Below are 21,915 nucleotides of genomic sequence, written 5' to 3' on the forward strand. Positions count from 1 at the left end.
CTCTAATAAAGACCTTTAATGCAGAGGTTAAGAAATTGCAGATAGCTGCATATTTTGCCTCTTTAATTGACTTTTAATTGACTGCAATCAGTCAAATCCAAGAATGCTGTTCAACATTGTGAGCTGTGTCATTGAGAAATGTGAAGAATACTTTTTTATTTCCTTCTTTACTCAGAAAATTGCAAATATAAGAAGTTTCATCTCTCCCCCAGACTCTCCAATTACTGTTGAGAAGCCCTGGGCAGTCTCCCTCTGCTCATTTAATACAATCTCTCCGTCTACACTGACAGATATGGTTACCCTTACCCTTTAGATATCCTACCTGTAAACATTTTAAAGGATGTTTTTAACACAGTTTCACCTTTTATTTTGCAAATTTTAAGATTTCAGAAGCATCTCAAGGATGAGACCATTTCTCTCTGTTATACATGCCTTCATAACTAGTGTGTTAGATTACTGTAATTTCACAATCAATGACGAATGTGCTAGATTATGGTTATTATGATCTTCTTTTTCATTCTGTCCAATTTTTATCTTTCACAAGAGGTGATGACAAAACCACTGAACCGCTTTATTTTGTTTTTGTTGGCAGCTTAACCCTATTAATCAAAGTATATGTTTATCAATACTAAGATGCATTGATATAATATGATTGATTTGATATGATATGATATGATATTGATTTATGTAAACCTTTTTATGTGAACTATTTTTTATCTCTCTTGTATATTTTATAGCCTGATACTGCTGTTTGGCTAATGGAGTCCCTCCTGTTTAAATGCCTGGAATGGGTTCTGCCTTGGCTTTTACCTTTCATGTGCTTTTGTAGTTTTGTTCGTCTTGATGTTGCAGTTTTGGTCAGGCTGCCTTTGAAAAAGACATTTATAATCTAACTGGGTCTACCAAGGAGAAAGACACTGGTTACATAAGTGTAATTGAATGCATTTCATAGCCATTTTATAGCATTTTTGTAGCTCACCTGGTAGACCGTGTGCCCCATGTACCAAGGCTATATACAAGGCTGCAACCTTACCGTGGTGGCCTGGGTTCGAGTCCAGCCCGCGGCCCTTTGCTGCATGTCATCCCCATTTCCTGTCTATCTTTGGCTACACTATCAAATAAAGGCCAAAAAGAAAAAAGAAAAAGCCAGTTCCGCAAATGGGATGATAACAATGTCTTCCATGCCGCAAAGTAATTTCATAGTTTTATTATTTGTAAAGCCAAGCAAAACCAATTTTGTGAGATTAAGTAGAATGCTAAGCAATAATCAGTATTCAGTTAATCAGTTAATCAATAATCAGCAGTATTTTGCCAGTACTAATACACTAAATCCAAATGACACGACATATGCCTGTACAAAATTAGAGACATTTTTAAAGTCCCTGCAGAACCGGTGCCATTCCATTATTTTAACGGCCCATTATTCCGAAACCCCAATAGTCCAAAAATGTCCCATTGGACTGAAAGCCCATTTGGCTGACAGCCCGTAATTCGGAATAATGTGCCGTCGGAACAATGGGCAGTCCCAGCACAGCCAGGGTCTACCCACAAAAGGTATTACTGAACTGTGATGGTAAAAACATTTGGAGATTTCCTGTTAGCAGACAAACACACAAACTAGTGTGAAAACCACAATTTTTCAGCTCTGTTGGTGAAGGTAATTAGAACAAAACACAACAAGGGGAAAAAAGCATGACAATAAAATGTAGAAACAACAATGGCAGTATGTGCTGCTTGCACAAGCTCACCACACTCTTTGTTTTGAGAAGTGATGTCTTTTTCTCCGCAATGACTGTTGCTAAGACGTATGATGAATCAAAAGCTGAAAGGGAGAGATGAGGTTTATATGTGCCTGGTCAAACAGATATGAGTTACAAGGTGGGAACAGTAAACAGGATTTACAAAGAATGCCACTGCAAAGAGTTGCAGGCTTCAGACAGGGTTTTAGCTTCCATCTGTTCTACACTGTTGTTCAACCACGCTATCATGAACCTGTGGTCATGATGGTTTCAGCTACTAGCAGGAGTGTATAGCCTTGGTTGTGGATGCTGGCTCACTGTCACACTGCCATGACTTACTGGGACAGTTGAATAGAATGGAGTCATCATGAATGTTATTTATAACACCTGTGCTTTTCCTGCAATGACAAGTCAAAATGTGTGCTGTGAAAAAGGCCTATTCAGAACTCTTGGCTGGCACTGGAAGGGAAAACAGGCTGAGGAATTCACCTTTTTTAACGTTTTGCATTGAATCCAAGCTTCTGACTGACCTGGCCAGTCAGTCTGATCAAGTCTAATGAACCGGCAAGAGGCAAAAGAAGTGAAAACACTTGTGAGGGTGGACTATGGCAGTGAGGGCGCTTTAGACTTCCATGACCGAAAACAGGCTGATCGACGGATTTTTTTCCTGGTGTTTGTTTCAGAATATGGAAGTTATTTGAGCTGATGATAAACTTAATGTCTTAATGCAATTTGATTAACTTGAGTGAACTGTTCAATGAGTTTGCACTTAAATAATGTCAGACTAAAATATCAGTGGATGATTTTTTGCAGTGCAGATGAAGCCTGGATGTGATTTACAGTACATCTCTTTAGTACTAGTACTCTTTTTATCTTTTGTGAACGCTGAACTGAAGCATGGACTTTAATCATGTGCGCAGACTTCAGTTTAACATTTCCATTTAAGTACTTCATTGAAAATCAGCCTCATAACTGTCATTGGGCCTCTTTAACTTCTTAGAAGCCGATCAGCACTCACACTATGAATCATTTTCTCAGCTGCACTTTCATACCTACAGTTCTCCCTGAATGTCATTTTAACATGATGCCTTTCTGTTAAGAATATCAATTTTCCTTTGACAATAAACCGTAGTTCAATCACATGCTTAAATGATTATGTATGTACTTTCAAAGAAATAAGATGATGCATCAAGCATTTTCCAGGTGTGAGGATGACAAGTAGCTTGAAGCTCCAAGCTCACAACACCACAAGGTATGGATGGGGATCGAACCCATGATCTTTGGTTTACAAGACCAACGCCTTACCTCTTGGCCACCACACCTATTCAAAGAGATGTGAAAAGCAGAAAGAACAAGAGGATTAGAAATAGGAACTAAATACAACTCGTTTTTTTGTTCTTTCTTAATTTGAGTGGAGAATCTTTACAGATTTTTTTCTGTTCTCTGCTTCTTCTCTGAGTGCTAATAAATGAGCTAAACAAAGTTATGGCAGTTGATGCCTTTATTTGTATTTATTCATACAAAAATAAAGTCATTTTTGATTGGATGCATGACAGGGAGGACAGTGACTGTGAACACTGAACTAAAATTACAAATGAAAAGGTGTGCTGGATTTTTGTACTAATTAAATATTTTTTTCCTACTTTCTTTAGTGTATGATGGTTAAATAAAAAATTGTTTCTTAAAAAATATTCATTTACGAACATGTTGATGCAAGTGTTTCATTATGTCTAGTTAAAATTTTCTTGAAAAAACTAATTTCCAATACATGTATATTGTCACGGATACTCCAGGCTCCACTACCCACTAATTATCCACACCTGTTCCCAATCACACTCCTGCTCCACATTAGCTCCCAGTCACAGGCAGCATAAAAGCCCTGCACTCACCTCAGTGTATGTGTCGGACCTTGTTTATGATCAGGACTTTTCATGCTGCTCTGCATTACGCCTATTCTCCCTGTCTCCAGTGTTTCTCCTGTCTTCAGCGATCTCCCTCCTGCAGACGTCCCTCTCTCTGTACCTGCTATATCTGGCTGCTATTCAATAAAGAACATTCTTTGTCCATCTCCACAGTTAATGAATTTACAATAAATAAAAAGGAACAGACAGAAATCTTTGCATAATTCTTAGATTTAAAGACTTAAGACTGCAAACATGCAAATTTGTGTGTGTGGTTTTGAATGTGTGTGTGTTAAGCAGATGGCTTCAGCATCTTCAGTCAGAACAGTGTCAAGAGGGAGTAATAATGCCGAGATGAGAAGCTGAGAAAGCTTCTCTCCATTTGTTGCTTGTTCGCTGTCCTCGAGTGCAGACCAAATTACTTGCCATTGTTTGGAAAATGGAGTCTGGCAGTGAGGCAGTGTCTGGCACTTTTGTGGCTGGCCCTTTTCATGTTTGTGAATATAAAGTCGTAATGTATTTGGCTGTGCTGAACTGTTTATCTGAAGTGGCTTTTTAAGGTGCTCTGGATTCATACATTCATATATCTTCAGGGTTAACTAAAACCCTGCTTCTGGAAATAACTATCAAGACAATTTTTTTAATATTTGAGTTATTTTTCTTTTTTCTTTAGTAAGTCCTGAGCCTTTTTCCAGCCCTGTTATCAGGGTAATGGGTATGTTTTAATAATGAGTAGGTAAGGTTAGGTCAATTAAAATTAAATAACCTAATGACTGAGGGGTTTAAGTTGTCCACAGCAGATCTCCCCCAAAAATACCTCAACATTCAATAGTCTTCTTGGCCATGGTGTAATAATAATTTTGTTGTGTATTATTGCTCAAACACTTTTTGCAAAGTCATTTATTTCTGTAACAGGACACCTGTGAGTGCATTTTTGTACCTACGCTATGTCCACCTATCACTAGCAAAAAGACTGTGTTCAAATCATCATCCATTTGTGTTTGTTGGTTTTTCAGTCCTTGGCTATAGGCTGCCAGCCAACAAGAACTGAATAAACTTTTTAATATGAAGCTGTTGTCATGCTATATTTTGCAGCTTTGTCTCACCAGACTTCCTCCTTCTAAAATATGATTGTGGCTATGGGTTTGATTGGCGCTACACTGGTTTTGAGGAGCGTTGCTCTCTCCAGACATTGCTCTTGGCAAATTAATCAAACTGAAAGTAAGGGGGTTTTATTCTAGAGTTGGAATAAAATTCTCAGCAAGGACTCATCATGTAACCCTAAATTGTGGGGATTTGTTGTGTCACAGAATGTCATGGCTCTTTAGGTTTAACCCTCCTGATCTGTCTCTACAGCTCTGTCCCAAATGGATTTTCTACAACCCCTGCAGGTCTCCTCCAAGTCCACACTTCCACTTTGACGTCAAAGGTGCCGACCTGCGGTTCTCCTGTCCTGGAGGGTGCACAGGTGTGGGACTCACTGCGAGACACCATGACTCACCATGTCTGTTTGTTGTTTTTCTCTGCTGGTGATCTAATGTGGTGGAACATGAATAAAGACACACACACACACAAACCTGAAGGTTTGTGCCTCCTTTTTTTAAAAATGTTTTCATATTTTGAATAAAATATTAACTGATCATTAACTGCTCATTTTTATAGACCAGATGGTCTCTATTTTTTACTTTTACCATGGCCTCAATAATGTATATACTGTAGGTCTTTTCAGCCAAATGTGAGGATCATTTATAATATGCATTTGAAGAAGAAAAAATCAAGAACTAAAAATTCATTTTAAGTACTTGACAACTTCCTTTTCACATCTTAATTCTCTTTATCCACTCTGACTGTTCATCCTCAAGACGTTGTGGGTGATAGACTGTTGAGAAGCTGAGTATTTGTGGGCTTCATAGGGCAGATGTGTGAGTCACATGATGTGGACTCGAGTCAGTCTAAAGTCTTGAATCTGATGATAACTTTAACGTTGCCTCCCAATCGGACGTGTGAGTTTGTGTTTAATACCTGAAGTTGAGAAGAAATTGGTCATGGCATAGTGGTTTAAGTCGTGAGAACAATGCTGCTAGGTAACTGACAACAAAAAAAAAATCACCTTGTTACCCTTTAATTAGTGAAGGATTGTGATTTCTGTGTTTCCAAAAACAAATCCAAAAATTATCAAATGTGAAGTGATAACAATGCACGTGACAAATATGTGAAATTGGAGCCATCAAAAAATTTCCACTTACAAGGTTATCAGACTTCAATAGTGGGTCCCCAACCAGACTCTTTTCATGAGCATGCAGCCCCAGGTGAAGTCCCCGTTATGCTCAATTTGGACATAATCCTGTTTTCCTCATTCTCTCTCTTTCATCCCACTTTAGATTAATTGCTAAGTGTTAAAACGGTTGCTAAGAGAGCAAAGAAGTTCAGATGTCTATGTAGTGTATTTACACACTACACTGTCTTTCTTTTTAGGATCAAAGAGTAACTGTCAATGAATCAACTTATTTTTTTCATATCCATTTGTCATTACAATAATCACTCTTTAGGTATAGTTTCACGGTTTCAACAGCGTCTGTCTGTATCAGGTGAATGAGTTAATTCTATTAGTACTTCATCTGCTGTTACTGAAGCTATTGTGAGATCAGATTTTTCGCATCCTTTTTGATTGAGTCCCAATTTAAAACGATCTTTTGTCATTCAGAATGTCTTGCCCCCTCGACAGACACCCACAAGTCAGTGAGGTTGCCAACAGCCCCAAAAATCAGACACACAGGCAGAGGAGGAAAGTTTCTGAAGCGGTGTCCTGAGAAGGGATGGCAAGTTTACATACAGACAAGCAGGGAGAAATGGCAGGATCGCAACAGCTACATAGCAACATTAACAATCGAAGTGGGGGAACGTTCTTCTATTTATAGTGGGTAGCCAATGACTAAACAGCTGTGCAGGAAGCCAGTAGTGAGGAAACTGGCAGAGGTGGGAAAACAGAAGCCACTAGTGAACAGGTATGTATTTCTAATATACTATAATTATGATAGAGAAATAGATGTACTGTATATAGTTTTAAAATTTCAAATAACCTTTGCATTTGTGTTGTTAAAATTATTGACATTACTTTCAGCAGGTTTCAGATGCCCCTATCAGATGAGCTGGAAAAATATAATCTGTGCACAAGTTGTGAGCTTCACACACATCATGCTTCACTGCCTTTTATTTCCCATTTGGGACAAAAAAAACTTGAATAGAAGCCTAGAAGGCCATGGAAATAACAGAAACATTCTTCCACTCATGCTGAACTATGAGTTGAACCAAACTCTACAGGAAACCAACCTTGAAGTCATGTCACTGATTTAATAATACAGCTTTGTCTGAGATGGTGTTCCAACTGTCGATGCTTATAGGTCTGAGATCAGCTTGACAGCAATTTCGTAAATCAGGGTGGAAAACAATAGCAGAGAAAGCATAATGTAATACAGTATACAACATTGTGTATCATTAGAATTTCTGGAAAGATTTCAAATGTAAAAAGTAACACTTGCATTTAAAAAAAAAAAAAAAAAAGGAAAATTACCAATCATTACTCAAAATGACAGCATGCCTAGCTATCACAGATGCTGGCATGTTACTGCAGAGCAATTGGCCTGATATTCAAACGTAGCATGCTGTAATGGAAAGGTCACAAATCCCATATTAGCAGAAACCCACATGAACTTTCATGAGCCTTCAGTTTAGAGGAATCTTTATAGGACTTCAGAAGAAGTGTTAGATGCTGTGTGACTGAACCTTCAGGCCACTGATCAGGCAGTGTGGCTGCGGTTTCCATGGTTGTCTATTTGGTAGAGTGGGAGGAAGCTGACAGATGTCCTTCCTGTTGAGTAGTGAGAAAACACATGCACAGCAGCAGAGGTCAAATAAAACCTGTAGAAAATAATTTACAGGTTTTTGATTTTTTTTTTCAAATACAACCATGACATCCAAACTTTTTTGGATGTCATGAACCTGCAATTATAGATTTTTTTGTAGTCACTTGGGGGCAGCAGAAACAAGTTGTGAACATAACACTGACATATCATCACTTTTGAGTTGATATGGTGAACTTGTTAGAAAACAGTTGCTTATTTCCACATCCAGCATTGACAGGGGCAACATTATCGTTCATTTGGAGTCGTGTTTGTGTCCACTAGATGAATGTGAGTCCAATATTCATTCTATTTTAGCTGGTTTTGGTCTCGACCAACTCCTGAGAGAAATATCTGTCTCTTTTAGCTGATGATATGTTAAGAGACTAGACACTAACTATGTCTGTCTGCTGTTTGGTGTTGAGCAGGTGGTGTACAGTGGATTTGTAGAGCTTTTTCATTGAAAACAGCACAAGGGTCTGCACCTGTCAAGCCACATGCTCAAGCCCTTCACTTCAGTTCGACCATTGCATTCCTCTGCCTCTGGACAATTAGCCGCACAGTCACAAAAATAAGTATTTGAATGTTTAGTGAGCCTTAAAGTTTACCTTTGGCATGGGACACTGATGACACTGTTCTGTGCTTAGGCACATCAATGCTTTGAGCTATATGCTAATGTCAGTATGCTAACATGCTCAGAAATGGCCATGCTAACATGTTGATGCTAAGCAAGTATAATGTTCACTATGTTCACCAATTAATTTAGCATGTTAGCATGCATGAAGTGAAAGGGAATGGTATTAGTTTTGTAGGTAGTAGTACTGGACAGTTACTAATTTTGACATGATGGTGGCGCTAGATGAAAAGTCAAAAGATCACCAAAGTAATTACAATTCATCCTGAGGGGGACATGAATGTGTGTGGGATCACTAGGACTATTTATATTTTTTCGGAAACCATAGCTATCTCATTATAATCTTGATTAATAAATTCGTTATTTGATATGGATTGAAAAAAATCAATAAATGCTGACAAAATTAATTATATGGCAAAATGTCTCTACCAACTCTTTAAAAATAGGAACTGACGCTTTTGTTCACCTCAGATACCTTCCATGGTTTTAATACATTCTCATTAATCAGTTACTTTATTAATATTGTTTTTTGACATTATCATTAAACCCTGCTGTCACCCCAACCTGCCACATTGAGCTCTATGAACAAAAGCTGCTGACATTTCAATAAAACAGACTTGATGCAACACACTTACAAATGTACTCGTGGTATCATTGAGCTGAGGGTTACCAATGTTAGCTCTGCACTGTTTGCTCAGACAGTACATGTTTTATGTAAACACAAACTTCAAGACTGCAAAAGACACTACAGAGCTGTTAAAGCACAATGACAGCTCATCCAGCTGTGCAACCACTGCGTTAGTGATGCTGCTTCAGAGATGAAATAGAGTTTTTTCATACTTGATTTCCCTTTGTTCACATCTCTTCCTTGAATCTTAACTGGAAGGAACTAAGACACAAGGAAGTGAAAATGAGACAGAACTTCAGAGCATGTTAGAAAAGTGTAAGTAAGAAAGGCGGAAGAATTTCATCTTTTCATCAATATCCAAAAAAAGTCTGAAAAATGGGGTGGAGTAGAAACTCTGAGACGCACGTAGAGATGGAAATGGATGAACAAAGATACACAGAAATGTAGACAAAGCAAAGTGATAAAAGGATGGCAGAAAAGGACAGAGAGAAAGAGAAACAAAGAAAGCAGCAGAGAATTTGTGATCCAAGATGCTGAGGGATGAGAAAGCAGCCAGGCATCTGATGATAAAATCTCACAGCAGCTCTGTGATACGCCTGAGGGATGGAGAGAGACACAGAGAGGATGGGAATCAAACAGGGGAACAGGAAGGAAAGGAAGGAAAGTGCGAAGAGATCAGTAAGAAGAAAAAAAAGGTGAGCACCGGGAGCAGAGAAAGAAAAGGAATAGGTGTAAAAATTGAAGAGTTGGAAAGACGATCAGAAAAAGTGTAGCGAAAACATTCATTTGTCACCTCACCTAAAAGGAACATGCTAGGACAGATTCTGACATTCTCCGGAAAGCCAAGTGGAAGTGTTAGGGAAATGAAATGGGAGATATCAGTGGAGACCTGTGATCAAGAGCATTTAAGACAAGATACAAAGCAAAGAAACATACTTATCAACAATACAATACTTGTATTGTAAGTGGGAGACTTTTTAATACTGTACATACAGAAGCCTACATGTGAGGCAGACATGGTGAAAGTAGTGCAAAGTTGAATGCAAATTATACTGTAAGGTTCTCTGTGTATATATGTGTGTGTGTGTGTGTGTGTGTGTGTGTATATATACTTTGTCCTTCACCCTCCGCGGGTGGTCTCATCCTTCGAGCTCGGGTCCTCTACAAGAGGCCTGGGGGCTTGAGGGTTCTGTGCAGTATCTTTGCTGTTCCTAGTACTGCACTCTTCTGGACTGAGATGTCTGGTGTTCTTCCAGGGATCTGCTGTAGCCACTCCTCCAGTTTGGGGGTCACTGCCCAGAGTGCTCCGATGACCACGGGCACCACTGTCGCCTTCACCTTCCAGGCCTTCTCCAGCTCTTCTCTGAGCCCCTGGTACTTCTCTAGTTTCTCATGTTCCTTTTTCCTGATGTTGCCATCACTTGGTATCGCCACGTCAACCACAACGGCTTTCCTCTGCTGTTTGTCCACCACCACGATGTCAGGTTGGTTCGCCATTACCATTCTGTCAGTCTGAATCTGGAAGTCCCACAGGATCTTGGCTCGGTCATTCTCTACCACCTTTGGAGGTGTTTCCCACTTTGACCTCGGGGTTTCCAGTCCATACTCAGTGCAGATGTTCCTGTACACTATGCCAGCTACTTGGTTATGGCGCTCAATGTATGCTTTTCCTGCCAGCATCTTACACCCTGCCGTTATGTGCTGGATTGTCTCAGGGGCCTCTTTGCACAGCCTACACCTTGGGTCTTGTCTGGTGTGGTAGATCTGGGCCTCTGTTGCTCTGGTGCTCAGGGCCTGCTCCTGTGCAGCCATGATGAGTGCCTCTGTGCTGTCCTTCAGTCCAGCCCGCTCTAGCCATTGGTAGGACTTCTTGATATCAGCCACTTCAGTTATGTTCCGGTGGTACATCCCATGTAGGGGTTTGTCCTCCCATGATGGTCCTTCCTCCAGCACGTCTTCCTCTGTTCCCCATTGCCTGAGACATACCCTGAGCACGTCATCTGTTGGGGCCTTATCTTGGATGTACTTGTGGATCTTGGATGTTTCATCCTGGATAGTATATTGCTGGTCATTGCTCTCTCTCTCTCTCTCTCTCTCTCTATATATATATATATATATATATATATATATATATATATATATATATATATATATGTAGAGGACCCGAGCTCGAAGGATGAGACCACCATGCTGGGGTGAAGGACAAAGTTTTTTTTTGTTTTTTTTTCCCTCACAGATAGCTCAGTGTTAGTGCACTGACCTTTGGTGCTGGAAACTGTGGTTTGAGTCCTACAGTCCTGAGGCTACAACTGTAGCCTTGCCCAGGTTGCACTTGGCTTTCCATAAGATTCTGTCATTTGTAGCAATATCTGAAATGTACCAGTCTCTGAAAAAAAAAATAGAATAAACTTCCTCATAAGATGTTGGATCAACCAATCTGCTTGCTTGACACTAACTTGACGTTAATGTGATTTGGGAGGAGTTATCTGTATCTGAAATATCCTTCTCCATAGAAACATAATTCCACTTTAAGAAAGCTGATGTAAGTCAGATGGCTTGTCTGTCAGACACTGTAGTCCAGAGCAATATATCCAAGAATGATATTTTTGAAGGATGTGGGTGACCCCCAGAGAATTGTTTAGCACCAGTGATTGATCAAAACTTACCATTGACCAACACTTGACAACCATGACAAGGTAAAATCTCTGGATTTCTACCAATGTTTTTGTGAATATTCATGCTCCCCAGGTGATTGTGGAGGTGGGTATGGTTAGCTTTAAGCTGCAGAGGGAGAGGTGGGGGAGTTGCTCAGGTGAGCAGCATCAAGGAGAGATAATTGGCACAGCTGAACCCAGTGAACTAATTATTCTCTCCTTAAATACAGTAGCATGCTGGACAAGGAAGAGGAAGAGAGGCGGTTGGAGAGCGGACGGAAGAAGAGACAGAAAAGAAAGCAAGAACAACCAAAAATAAAGAACATACACTGCAACCCTGGTGTCAGCGTGGTATCTCAGGGCCAAGACGAACACTCGGTAGCACGATTACGATACAGTGATCAATAGAAATATTTTTGGTGACCTGCCTCCATAGAATCCTTTATCTTCTATACACAAAGCTTTCATATTGCTCCACTGTCGCACTAAACTGCACTAGATATGATGATATATCTAATGCTCAAGATTGTCATTAAATGACCCCTTGACCAGTGCTCTAACACATACAGGATCACCACATGGTTTCCTCTGTATTCTCTGCCTTTCATTTCACAGCCTTTTTTTTTCCACAATTGATTTGACCACAGGGATACTTTGAACAGCTGAGCATAGAGACAACATGCCCACATGCAGAGTGGAAGACTGCAAACCAGCATGATGTTTTTCAGCGACTGTTTCTTTCATCTCTCTCCTTTATGCGTACACACACACACACACACACACACACACTTATTCATGTAAAAACAGATACCATATGCAAGCACACATACAAGCAAACGAAACACAAACACAAAATATGTGTCCATTAGAAAGCAACAACACACCTGCAACGTGTTAAATAAAATAGGTTATTACAATGCAAGGACAAACAGTGTCAAAAGACGGAAAGACAGTATTATTGTGTAGAGCAGTTTGTTATATTCAGCACAAACTACATGAAAGTGCCTGGGGGGAGCTGCATATTTGCTGGGAAATTCAGTCTTCCTAATAAAAAAAACTTTCAAAGTTAGTTAGTTTTCAAAATTAGTTGATGCAGCAGCAGTTATTTTTCCAAGTGAAAGCTGCAGTGGTGTTCATACATGCTGCAACAGCAGTTTTAACTTTTAATAAGAGAAAGTGAACATGCTATAACTGAACTTAAAGAACAGTTCACATAAAAATTAAGCAGTTGTGGTTGTGTGTGTGTGTGTGTGTGTGTGTGTGGACCTGCTGAACACACAGTTAGCAGTAACCTTCAGATGGTACAACATAACTTCTCTGTTTGTTTTTTCTACAAACTTGACCCAGAAGGAATTGAATCTTTCAAATTCAAAAATACTTTTGGATTAATACTTAATAAGACTAATAACAAGATAAGAAGCACTCTTTTTTTCTTCTGTAATATGGCCAAGATACTCAATGGTTGTCACATGTAGGATTTGTTGCCCGAACTGGCTGGCAGGAACACTGCAGTGAGTTGACTACAATTGAGTACCCTCTAACCACAACACAGTATCAAGAGGGATTTCTGTATTATCATTTCGGCAGGTCTGACCTTGTTTTTCCCCCACAATTTGAAATGTCCAATTCCTCTGCACTGCAGTCCTCGTCACTTCTGACTCTACTGTTTACCTGTGTAGGGCTACAGACAGACAACGTCTAACCCTAGTCCTTCTTATCTTCACCTGCAAACGGAGAGCTTCACCACGAGGGCCTAACATGTGGCAGGTTCATGTTATTTATTGATGCTGCTCAAGTGTTATCATAAGGTAAAATGATCCCTAATCCTAACTTTGAGCATGAAGGATGTGCCGACTTTTTTTAAATTGTCACCTGAGGCAGGGGTGACACTGGAAGCCAGTTCCTGGAAATCAAACGCTGAGTATTTGCAGTGGTGGACCCCTGAGCCACCTATGTGCACATCAAAGAGGACATTTCCACTAGAAACCAACAACTTTGGAAAATACCCACTTGAACTGGCTCTCTCAGATTGTCAATGTTTGACCTTCACTGTGCAGAATGATGTATGTGCAGATTTGACACGAGAAGATTGCTTTCACTTTCATGTGGTTAAGGGGGAATGTTTCTCTGTGCTCACCTGAAATCTGAGTTTAAGACATGCACACACAGCAGGATTTTATGACATCCAATCATGGTCCAACATGCAACTTACCTACTTGATGTGGACACTTAAAACTTTTAGCACACATACACTGAGAATGAATTTTTCAGCGAAGTAAGAGACATCTTGTGTCCAGCAGTTAAACTTTTGAAATGAAAAGTATTTGCATATTCATAGATTCTGCATTTTTTTTTAAATGAGAGGAGACGGAGTAGATGTCATTTTAAGAACATTTAACAAGGTAACTGAACTTTCTGGGGGGAGAAACCAAATCAGACACAAATTATTAATCAGTGCAGAGTATTTTTATGTCTGTAATCATATCTGGAGGGGATCTCCAAATGATCACATTAGCTTCAACTGAAGTTTGGATGATGGTTTTGCACAAAACAAGGATTATGGATTTTGACCCCATTTGACCCTCTGCAGGTTCTGGAGATGAAGCATTACTGTGATCGAGAAAGCTACCTATACGTCAACATAGACTTAAAAATACTAATTTATTTTTAAGAGTGTGCTTGTGTACAAAGCTGTGAATTGTCTATTTTGTTGCTCTAAGTTAACATTAACAAGGTCTTAAACTCCCAGTTGTTGGATTTATCTGCCACAGAACTGAAGTGTGCCCAAGTGTAGCTTCAGGCTGCTCAAGGTTTCCAGATTACACCGTCACACTACTATTTGAATTAGTCTAAGCCACAGCTGTAGAGCTCCATTGGAGCTGTTGCTTTTAAAGTTGATGTGGAGGTTGGTTTTCATTGTGCTATCAGTGGAGATGAGGATCAGCTGTGTGTCTCCTGGCAGCAGACAGGTGAGGCAGCGGGGTTAATCAGCTCTCTGTGGTCCTGTACTGTCATAATTTGTGTCCCCTTCAAAGGTCGTTTTCTAATGAGACTTTTAGCCTCACAGGGACAGAAAACAAAGGTGCATTCTGGCACTCTTTGGCTCATAAAGTTGTAAACTAAAATTTCCATGTTTACGAGGTAAGTACGAGCCATGAACAAGGAAAATGTCCATAATAACCCGAGTTTATGAGTTGTGATGCTTCATTTGGAAAACTGGCAAATAGTGGATGTATTCATGCTATTTATATTCGTAATGCATGTAAATGACTGTAACAGTGACACCTGGATCTAAACACAGGATATGTAAAAGCGATGTGTGCCACATCATGTTTCGTGACTTTACAAAGTGACTAGGAAAAGTGACGTTGAACATGTTGACATGTATCTGGTTATAATGTATCTGGTGTTTAAAATGCAGAGGTTGAAGGAGATGGTTACATGGTTGAGAGTCGCTTTGGATAAAAGCATCAGCTAAATAAATGTAATGTAATGATTCAATGGATGCAGCTAATAACACATTATATGAGAAACTGACGACATACCGATGGTCTTTGACGTGTGTGTGTGTGTGTGTCAACTTGACAGGAAGAGTTGAGAAGTTTAGACTGTACTTCTGCCCTTTTCAAACATGCCCTTTTCAAAAAATATTCTTCTCTTCTTCACTGACATGGGAGCACATACAGACACAGCCATCACTGACATTTTCTTGCCACCTGCCTGTGACACACACACACACACACACACACACACACATACAGTAAACAGGGTGAAAGACCAGCTGCTGCAGGCGGAGGGCTGAAAAGCTGCCTCAGCTTCTGTCTGTAACTGAAGTAATCTGCAAACACATTTCCATCTGTTGAGCAGATTGAAGAAGATTTACTGATAGCCAACACAGCCTTGAAATGAGGAGAGGGCCCCAAAGGTTCATAAACATATGAAATATATTAAAGAAACAATTCTGAACATGACCATCATACACATACATATGTATTTTCATCTAAATGTCCATCACTTTAGTGACATTCTATTGCAAAATACCCATAATTGCAAAATATGCACACACAAAAAATAAAGTACACACTTTAAAAACAAAGAAAAGAAAAAAAAAAAAAAATACTCTCTCACACAACTTATAGTGCAATTACTGTTTTGGTGGTTTATTGATCAACATTTTGACTTTTGCTCAGCAGTAATGAAATGTGTGCAGATTTTCCACAAATCTTGCTGGTAATATCACTATAATTACACGGTCATTAATGTTCTTTGAGCAACTCACTTTGGATTCTGGGCATTCATTTTTGAACGAGGCTATTATTGTAGCAGAACTATTTACAAATGTGAGTGGAGAGTTGTGTAACTGTATCTGTATCCGTGTGCGTGCATCAGATTTGTAAATGTGTAAAAAAAATCTCCAAATCTGTATTCAGATTTGCAAGTGTATTGAGATTTGTAAATGTGTAGACAAATCTGTAAATGCGTACATATAAGTATTTTGCTCCAGGAGCTGGAAATACAGACAAGTCATCAGTTACAACCCAGGCGGGCCTCGGGTCTTTTTACACGTGACTTTTTCTACACTTCTGCAAATGCGTGTGGCAATTTGCAAATGTGTGTGGATTTGTCTATGTGCCTCTCTAGCTATATAGCCAACATACAACCAGTCGGTTGCAGCACCCACATTGCAAAGCACCAGAGGACTGTCTGATATGGAACAGATGGATTAATATGTGAACATAGAATATGTTTACTGAATGTTTGATGGCAAGGTCTTGATGTCACTTTGTAGCTTACACATGAAAGAAAATTCAGTATCTTTACAACCTGGGTATTACCCTTATAGGTTTGTTCAGTGGCAACTGGCCAATAGAGGGCGCTAGGGCGCCGCCCTCCCTGAGCCCTTGAGCCACAAAAAAACCCATTGATAATAATAAGAATAATAATAAATTAAACAAATTGTCAATATTTGTGTGTTTGAAATATGGAATTCACCCAGTAATGTGTGTAAAATATGACAGAAAATCATCAATGTCAACTCTGGGGCGATGGAGAAATCGCAAACAGGAGGCATGTCTGAGTAGCAGTTCAGCCAAATATATGAACATGTCATGACATAAAATTTAGCCTCAAATCTAATCCGAAAAGGGCGATAATTTTATCACCCAGATCAATCTGACCTCGCAATCGTCAGACAGCAGGCTAGCGAGAAAGGGAAGCAGTACATGCGAGGCTCCTGAAGCAACAACTGACATTTCCAACCGCTGCCAGCTGGGGCTTGTGCTAAGCTACATTAGCGCCAACAGTAATAGTAATATTCCTAGTATTCCTAGTAATTCCTTTTTGATACATTCATATTGGGATGTTTGCTGGATGTGGCACAGCCCTACCTGGAAAATCTTCCATCAGGTGCCACTGGGTTTGGTAATAATTTCTTGGAAACAGTGTCCATGAGGTAAAATCAGTATCAATTCAAGCTTTCAGCCAACATCACAATTCATAAAATCAAAACTCCCATCTGAAAGATTGAATGTAAGTTGTTAAAATAAAAATTTTGTGTTAATAAATGAAAAAAATGAATTTCAAAGTGCAGTTATTAGAGACATTCAAATCTTTGTGTGCATGCTAGCGGTCTGGCTCAATGGATGGCAATGTCTGTTTGTCGGTCGTTCCACCACTTTGGTCCAGACTGAAATAGCTCCACATGTATTGGATAGATTGGCATGCCCAGAGGACAAATCTCAGTGGACTTTTCCTGCAGCACCGCCATGAGTTGCACATTTGAGTTTTGTGTAAAATGTTTCAAGAACTAGTGGATGGATTGCCATGAAATTTGGTCATGTTCCCCCTCAATTGTAATCACTTTGGTGACTCCCTGACTCTTCCTCTAGTGCCATCATCAGGTCAAAATCTCAATTTGTCCAATACATTAACTACTGCAAAACTAATGACATTCTCATTAGCTGCAGCTGTACTTTGTGTTTAGTGCTAAATAGCAAATGTTGGTATGCTAATAGGCTAAACTTAGATGGTGAACATGGTAAACATTATACTTTAAAAACCTTAACCATTTAAAAACTTTAACCATTCAAATCTTACTTTTGATTGTATGAGTTGGATTCCGTTTTGACCTCTTGAACATTTTGCAATGAACCCTGTAGAAAAACAAAAAGTGATCATGGACATTACAAGACAAAAAGGATAATCTGAATTTTACGGCTCTGTGTATATCAGCATACGACTGTTTAGTTTCATAATAAAATATAATGGATTGCAAAACGTTGCACTAACTTCTGCTTTAATTCCAAAACAAGACCTTTATCTGTATCAGCTACGGTGATGTGGCATTTCGTACACATGTACACATTTGAATATGTTACCAAAAGCCAGTAAATAATTAGCACACGGTGTCACACCAGCTCCTGTCATGTTATAACTAATTTACCAACATAATGATGAAGACTGAAACTTTTAATGAACCTATGTTGGTAATTAAACAAATCTCTCCACAGCAGCAATTACATAACTGTAATACAAGGACCCATAATGAGCCACATGCTCTTATTAGATGCCTACATGCTAATATTGCTTCACTTTAATAAGACTGAATCCTAGAGCGACATTAAAGTTTTTTTTTAATTCCAGTCCCAAAAAAAGATTCTAAACTGTGTCAAAAAACAGAGGGAAAAAAGTGTTTTATGTAATGTCAGGTTGAAAGTAAGCTCTTTACCCTCATCTGGGAGTGCTTCTCCCAGAGTGCTTCTCCCAGATGAAGGCTGGCAGCTATCTTGGCTCTCTTTCTGACGCCTTTTCCTTTCTGCTTCTGCCATGTTTTATTAACTCCGAATACAACTTCTCCTGTCTGTGTGGAACTTTGCCCTGGAGGGAAGAAGCCTGCATACCAGAAATGGAGAAGCCATGTGGTGCTGCCACTGCAGTGCTCGTTGCTAAGGGGTGAATTGTGTCTTGCCTCTGTAATAATTTACCAGCCTCCTGCTCAGCTTTGACACTTTGCTGCAAAATTCTTGGGGTTACAAACAAAGGGAAACGATGAAATATGAGCATACAAAAGTGGTCTTTGTTTAATTTTGAGCCAACTTAATGCCCTTCTTCAAAGTTTAAAGTAAAAAACAAAATAACAACAAAAAAATAATAACACCCACAATGACAATTGAAGTGCAGTGAATTCACTCACAAATTTATCATTGAGTGTCTGTAAATAGATGTTCATCTGTCACAATTAAACATGATTTGGGCATGTGCTGTGAGGCTGTAAATGATCACAGTTATACACAGTAATATGTCTATTTATGAAATACTGGACTGGATATGATAGAAACACATTTGGATCTTGAGATCATAGAGATTAGATATTCTGCTAAGTATCTTTCAGTGTGACACAGTACTGCAAATGATTGTTGAAATGTGTAAAGAAGACTTTCAGTTTTATGCTGATGAATCCGTCCGTCCGTGCATTTTCTGCCAGTTATCCAGGTCTTGGTCATGATGACAGTAGACATCTTCCTCTCTAGCCACATCAGCCAGCTCCTTGTGGGGATAGTGAGGTATTTTCTTACTAGATGGGATATATAAACCTTCCAGTGTTTTCTGGGTCTGGCCTGGAGTCTCAGCCCAGTTGGACATGTCCAGAATATGAACACAGGGAGACACCCAGGAAATATCAGCTTCTGAACCAACTCACCCAGTTTTTCACCCTGAATCGAAAGGCATCAGTATGCTTCAAACAAAGAGCTTCAGATCATCAAACAACGTCTAATACCACCTGACCTCCACACCTTTCTGACATTGGAATTAAGGGGGCTGTGTCCGTCAATTTTTGTAACTTTCCGAAACCAACAATTCGACTGTCAGGCCCCCCTCCACACAGCAATTGGCCAGACGTGCTGAGTTGAGAAAGAAGGGTTCTTTCTAGGCTGTTTTCAGTTTTCACACAACTGCTTTGTCACTTTTCATGTGTACGACCGACTGCAACACCATGAATGCCTTCACGGAGAGACTGGCGCCATTTATCCTCATTTTCATGATTATTGTCTTTGCCCCTCTTTATAACAGCAGGGTGGCCATTCGGAACAGCTATGAATACTTCAGGAACCAAAACTCTTCTTTGTAGTGATTTTAAGGATGGTCCCCATTGATCATTTGATGTTCATCTGCTAAAAACCATTTCATTCAATACCTATTTTGCTGGGGAATCCATCCCAGAAGATATCAAGACGTACTGTAGGTTTCTATGATCTTAAGCTACAGGTCAGGTTCCGGATGTGTACAACTCTGTGGAAGTTTGTAGTTTTTATCAGAGTCATGTGGTTGTGGGTAACATGGTTCTGTTTTATAAATTTCAAATATTGTGAAACTGGGCACATGTGCACTCTTCTGTGGCTGCATAGACCTACAAATACATAAATCACTAAAAATAAGCTCTGTTGAAGCTCCAGACTCAAATGGCCTTCAGAGCAGATGTATATATTCTGTTTTGATGAGCTGCTTGACACTTTTACTGCACAATGTGACATTTAAAACAATTGCTGCATCTGAAAATATTCTACTCTGACACTGCTAGCGTGTTTCTGCCTTAAGGCAACATACACGCAATGACTGAATGCAATATGAAAATAAAGTTTATGGTGATGTTTTCTGTAGCTGACGGGTTAGCATGTCAGTGTTTATAGCAGAAGATGACAAAGTTAATTACAATAACTGCAGGATATTAACGGAACTGATCTGCTGTAAATCTTCTCAGTGTGCATTCCTATTTCCTTTGGGAAGAAAATTGATATTAAAATTTGTACACTGAATCTGTCTAAAGAAAAAAATCTTTGGCATGGACACATATACACAGACAACCACAGCTGCTCTTCCACAAACCTCAACTTCGCTCTCTCTAATGGTTTTGACAGAGTTCATGAGGAGAAAAAGGTCAAAATACTTCCCGGGTTAATACATGCATACGCGCGTGTGTGTGTGTGTGTGTGTGTGTGTGTCTGACAGGAGGAGAGGAGCAGAGAGAGAGAGCCACATAACTTTATCTTCACTGGAAAGGAATTTTTGATAATGTAGTGTAGCAGAGTGCAGCATTATTTCTATTCTTGTAGGTTGGGTATGTTAAAACTTTTTTGTGAAACAACCCCCAGACTTCCTGCTGCTTTTGCTACTAGGCAATGTCTAGCTAAACAGGAAGGGCTGAAAAGGCTGTGCTGGGGTTTTTTAAAATCCTGACAAGTTTTAAATTCAAGGAAGTGAAATTTCACTGATTGCTCTCAAATCTTTAAGACTGGTCTGAGGTGTTAAGCAAGGCTTAACGTTGCCTTTATTGTAGATTAGTCTAATACAAGTTGGACAGTTTCACAAAAGTGGGCTAACTCAGACCCATGTTTCCATGGTAACAATAAGTAACACCTGCTGACCAGTGGCACTTAAGTGACAAAAAAAGAGGAAAACATGGCTCATAATTTGTGGTTTGCTAACACTGTTGTGAGTGAGTAATGAGAAAGTAAAGAGTTTTTAGACACTGCAGTAGTGTGTTGGAAATATACAGCAGTGAGGACCAAAGAGACTCTCCGGAGCCTGACTGAGGAGTTAGAGGAAGTACTGAGCCCTGTCATATTAAGATGCCACAGCACCTCAGCTCAGCTCAGCCACTCGTCTGTACTGCACTAAGATTTTATACTACTGGAAGTTGTTTGGAAGCTGAGCGGTTTGATGCAGTTGCTCAGTCAGCCTTGTTTTTCAGTTTGAAAAAAAGTCTTTTTCCATAATTCATGGCAAATTATTCCTACTATCTAGTTCTTGACAGATAGTCAATAACTAGACAGACTTCCATTTATCTGTAACACCTACTGATTAACAACTTGTCCAGGCTCATAAAAGAACAAACAGTGAAGTTTTTCCATCTCCTATCGCTTACATCCTCCTGTGGCTTTGACATTGGTTTTTGTTAAATATTTACCATTGATTGATCACCGCCTGAAGGCAAATAGTGGTAAAATTATACTCCCTGACATTTATAACAGTGGCTGCCTGAGTGCTTCATTAAACAACTGACCTGTGTTTACAGGATACTGAGTTCTGCAAAGCATACACACTATTGTGTGATGCATTTAGCAGTGACTGATGAACACCTGAACACAAACATTTGGTAAATTTCAAGTGTTCACATGACTTTAGAGTTGACATGGACAGTCAAAATGCAGCATAATCTCATGGTTGCTGATTACTCTCAACAAGCTGCAGCTGTGTGTCACTGGTGTGTAATCTCCTCTTTCCACTTGGAGATTTCTTGATTCCAGGAATCTTCACCATCACCCTGATTTGGCCTGTTACTCTGTATTTCAAGATGCCTAAAACTTTGAAGTATGTGAATAAATTTGTTTTTTTAAACTTTGTCCTTCACCCTCCGCGGGTGGTCTCATCCTTCGAGCTCGGGTCCTCTACCAGAGGCCTGG

The 21,915-nt window shown here is 39.5% G+C and overlaps 1 long non-coding RNA gene and 1 other non-coding gene across 2 annotated transcripts; both read right to left on the minus strand.

The window, feature by feature from the left end:
• Window positions 1-2,989: 2,989 nt before the first annotated feature.
• Window positions 2,990-3,061, minus strand: trnat-ugu. The gene has a single exon. It is a non-coding gene; the product is annotated as a tRNA-Thr (tRNA).
• A 3,862-nt stretch (window positions 3,062-6,923) lies between these two features.
• On the minus strand, window positions 6,924-18,319 carry LOC122882602. The gene is made up of 3 exons (XR_006379405.1): window positions 18,183-18,319; window positions 17,552-17,607; window positions 6,924-7,508 (listed from the first exon to the last, which is right to left on the minus strand). It is a non-coding gene; the product is annotated as an uncharacterized LOC122882602 (long non-coding RNA).
• Window positions 18,320-21,915: the final 3,596 nt, after the last annotated feature.

Source organism: Siniperca chuatsi, linkage group LG10, assembly GCF_020085105.1.
Source record: "Siniperca chuatsi isolate FFG_IHB_CAS linkage group LG10, ASM2008510v1, whole genome shotgun sequence".
NCBI lineage: Eukaryota > Metazoa > Chordata > Actinopteri > Centrarchiformes > Sinipercidae > Siniperca > Siniperca chuatsi.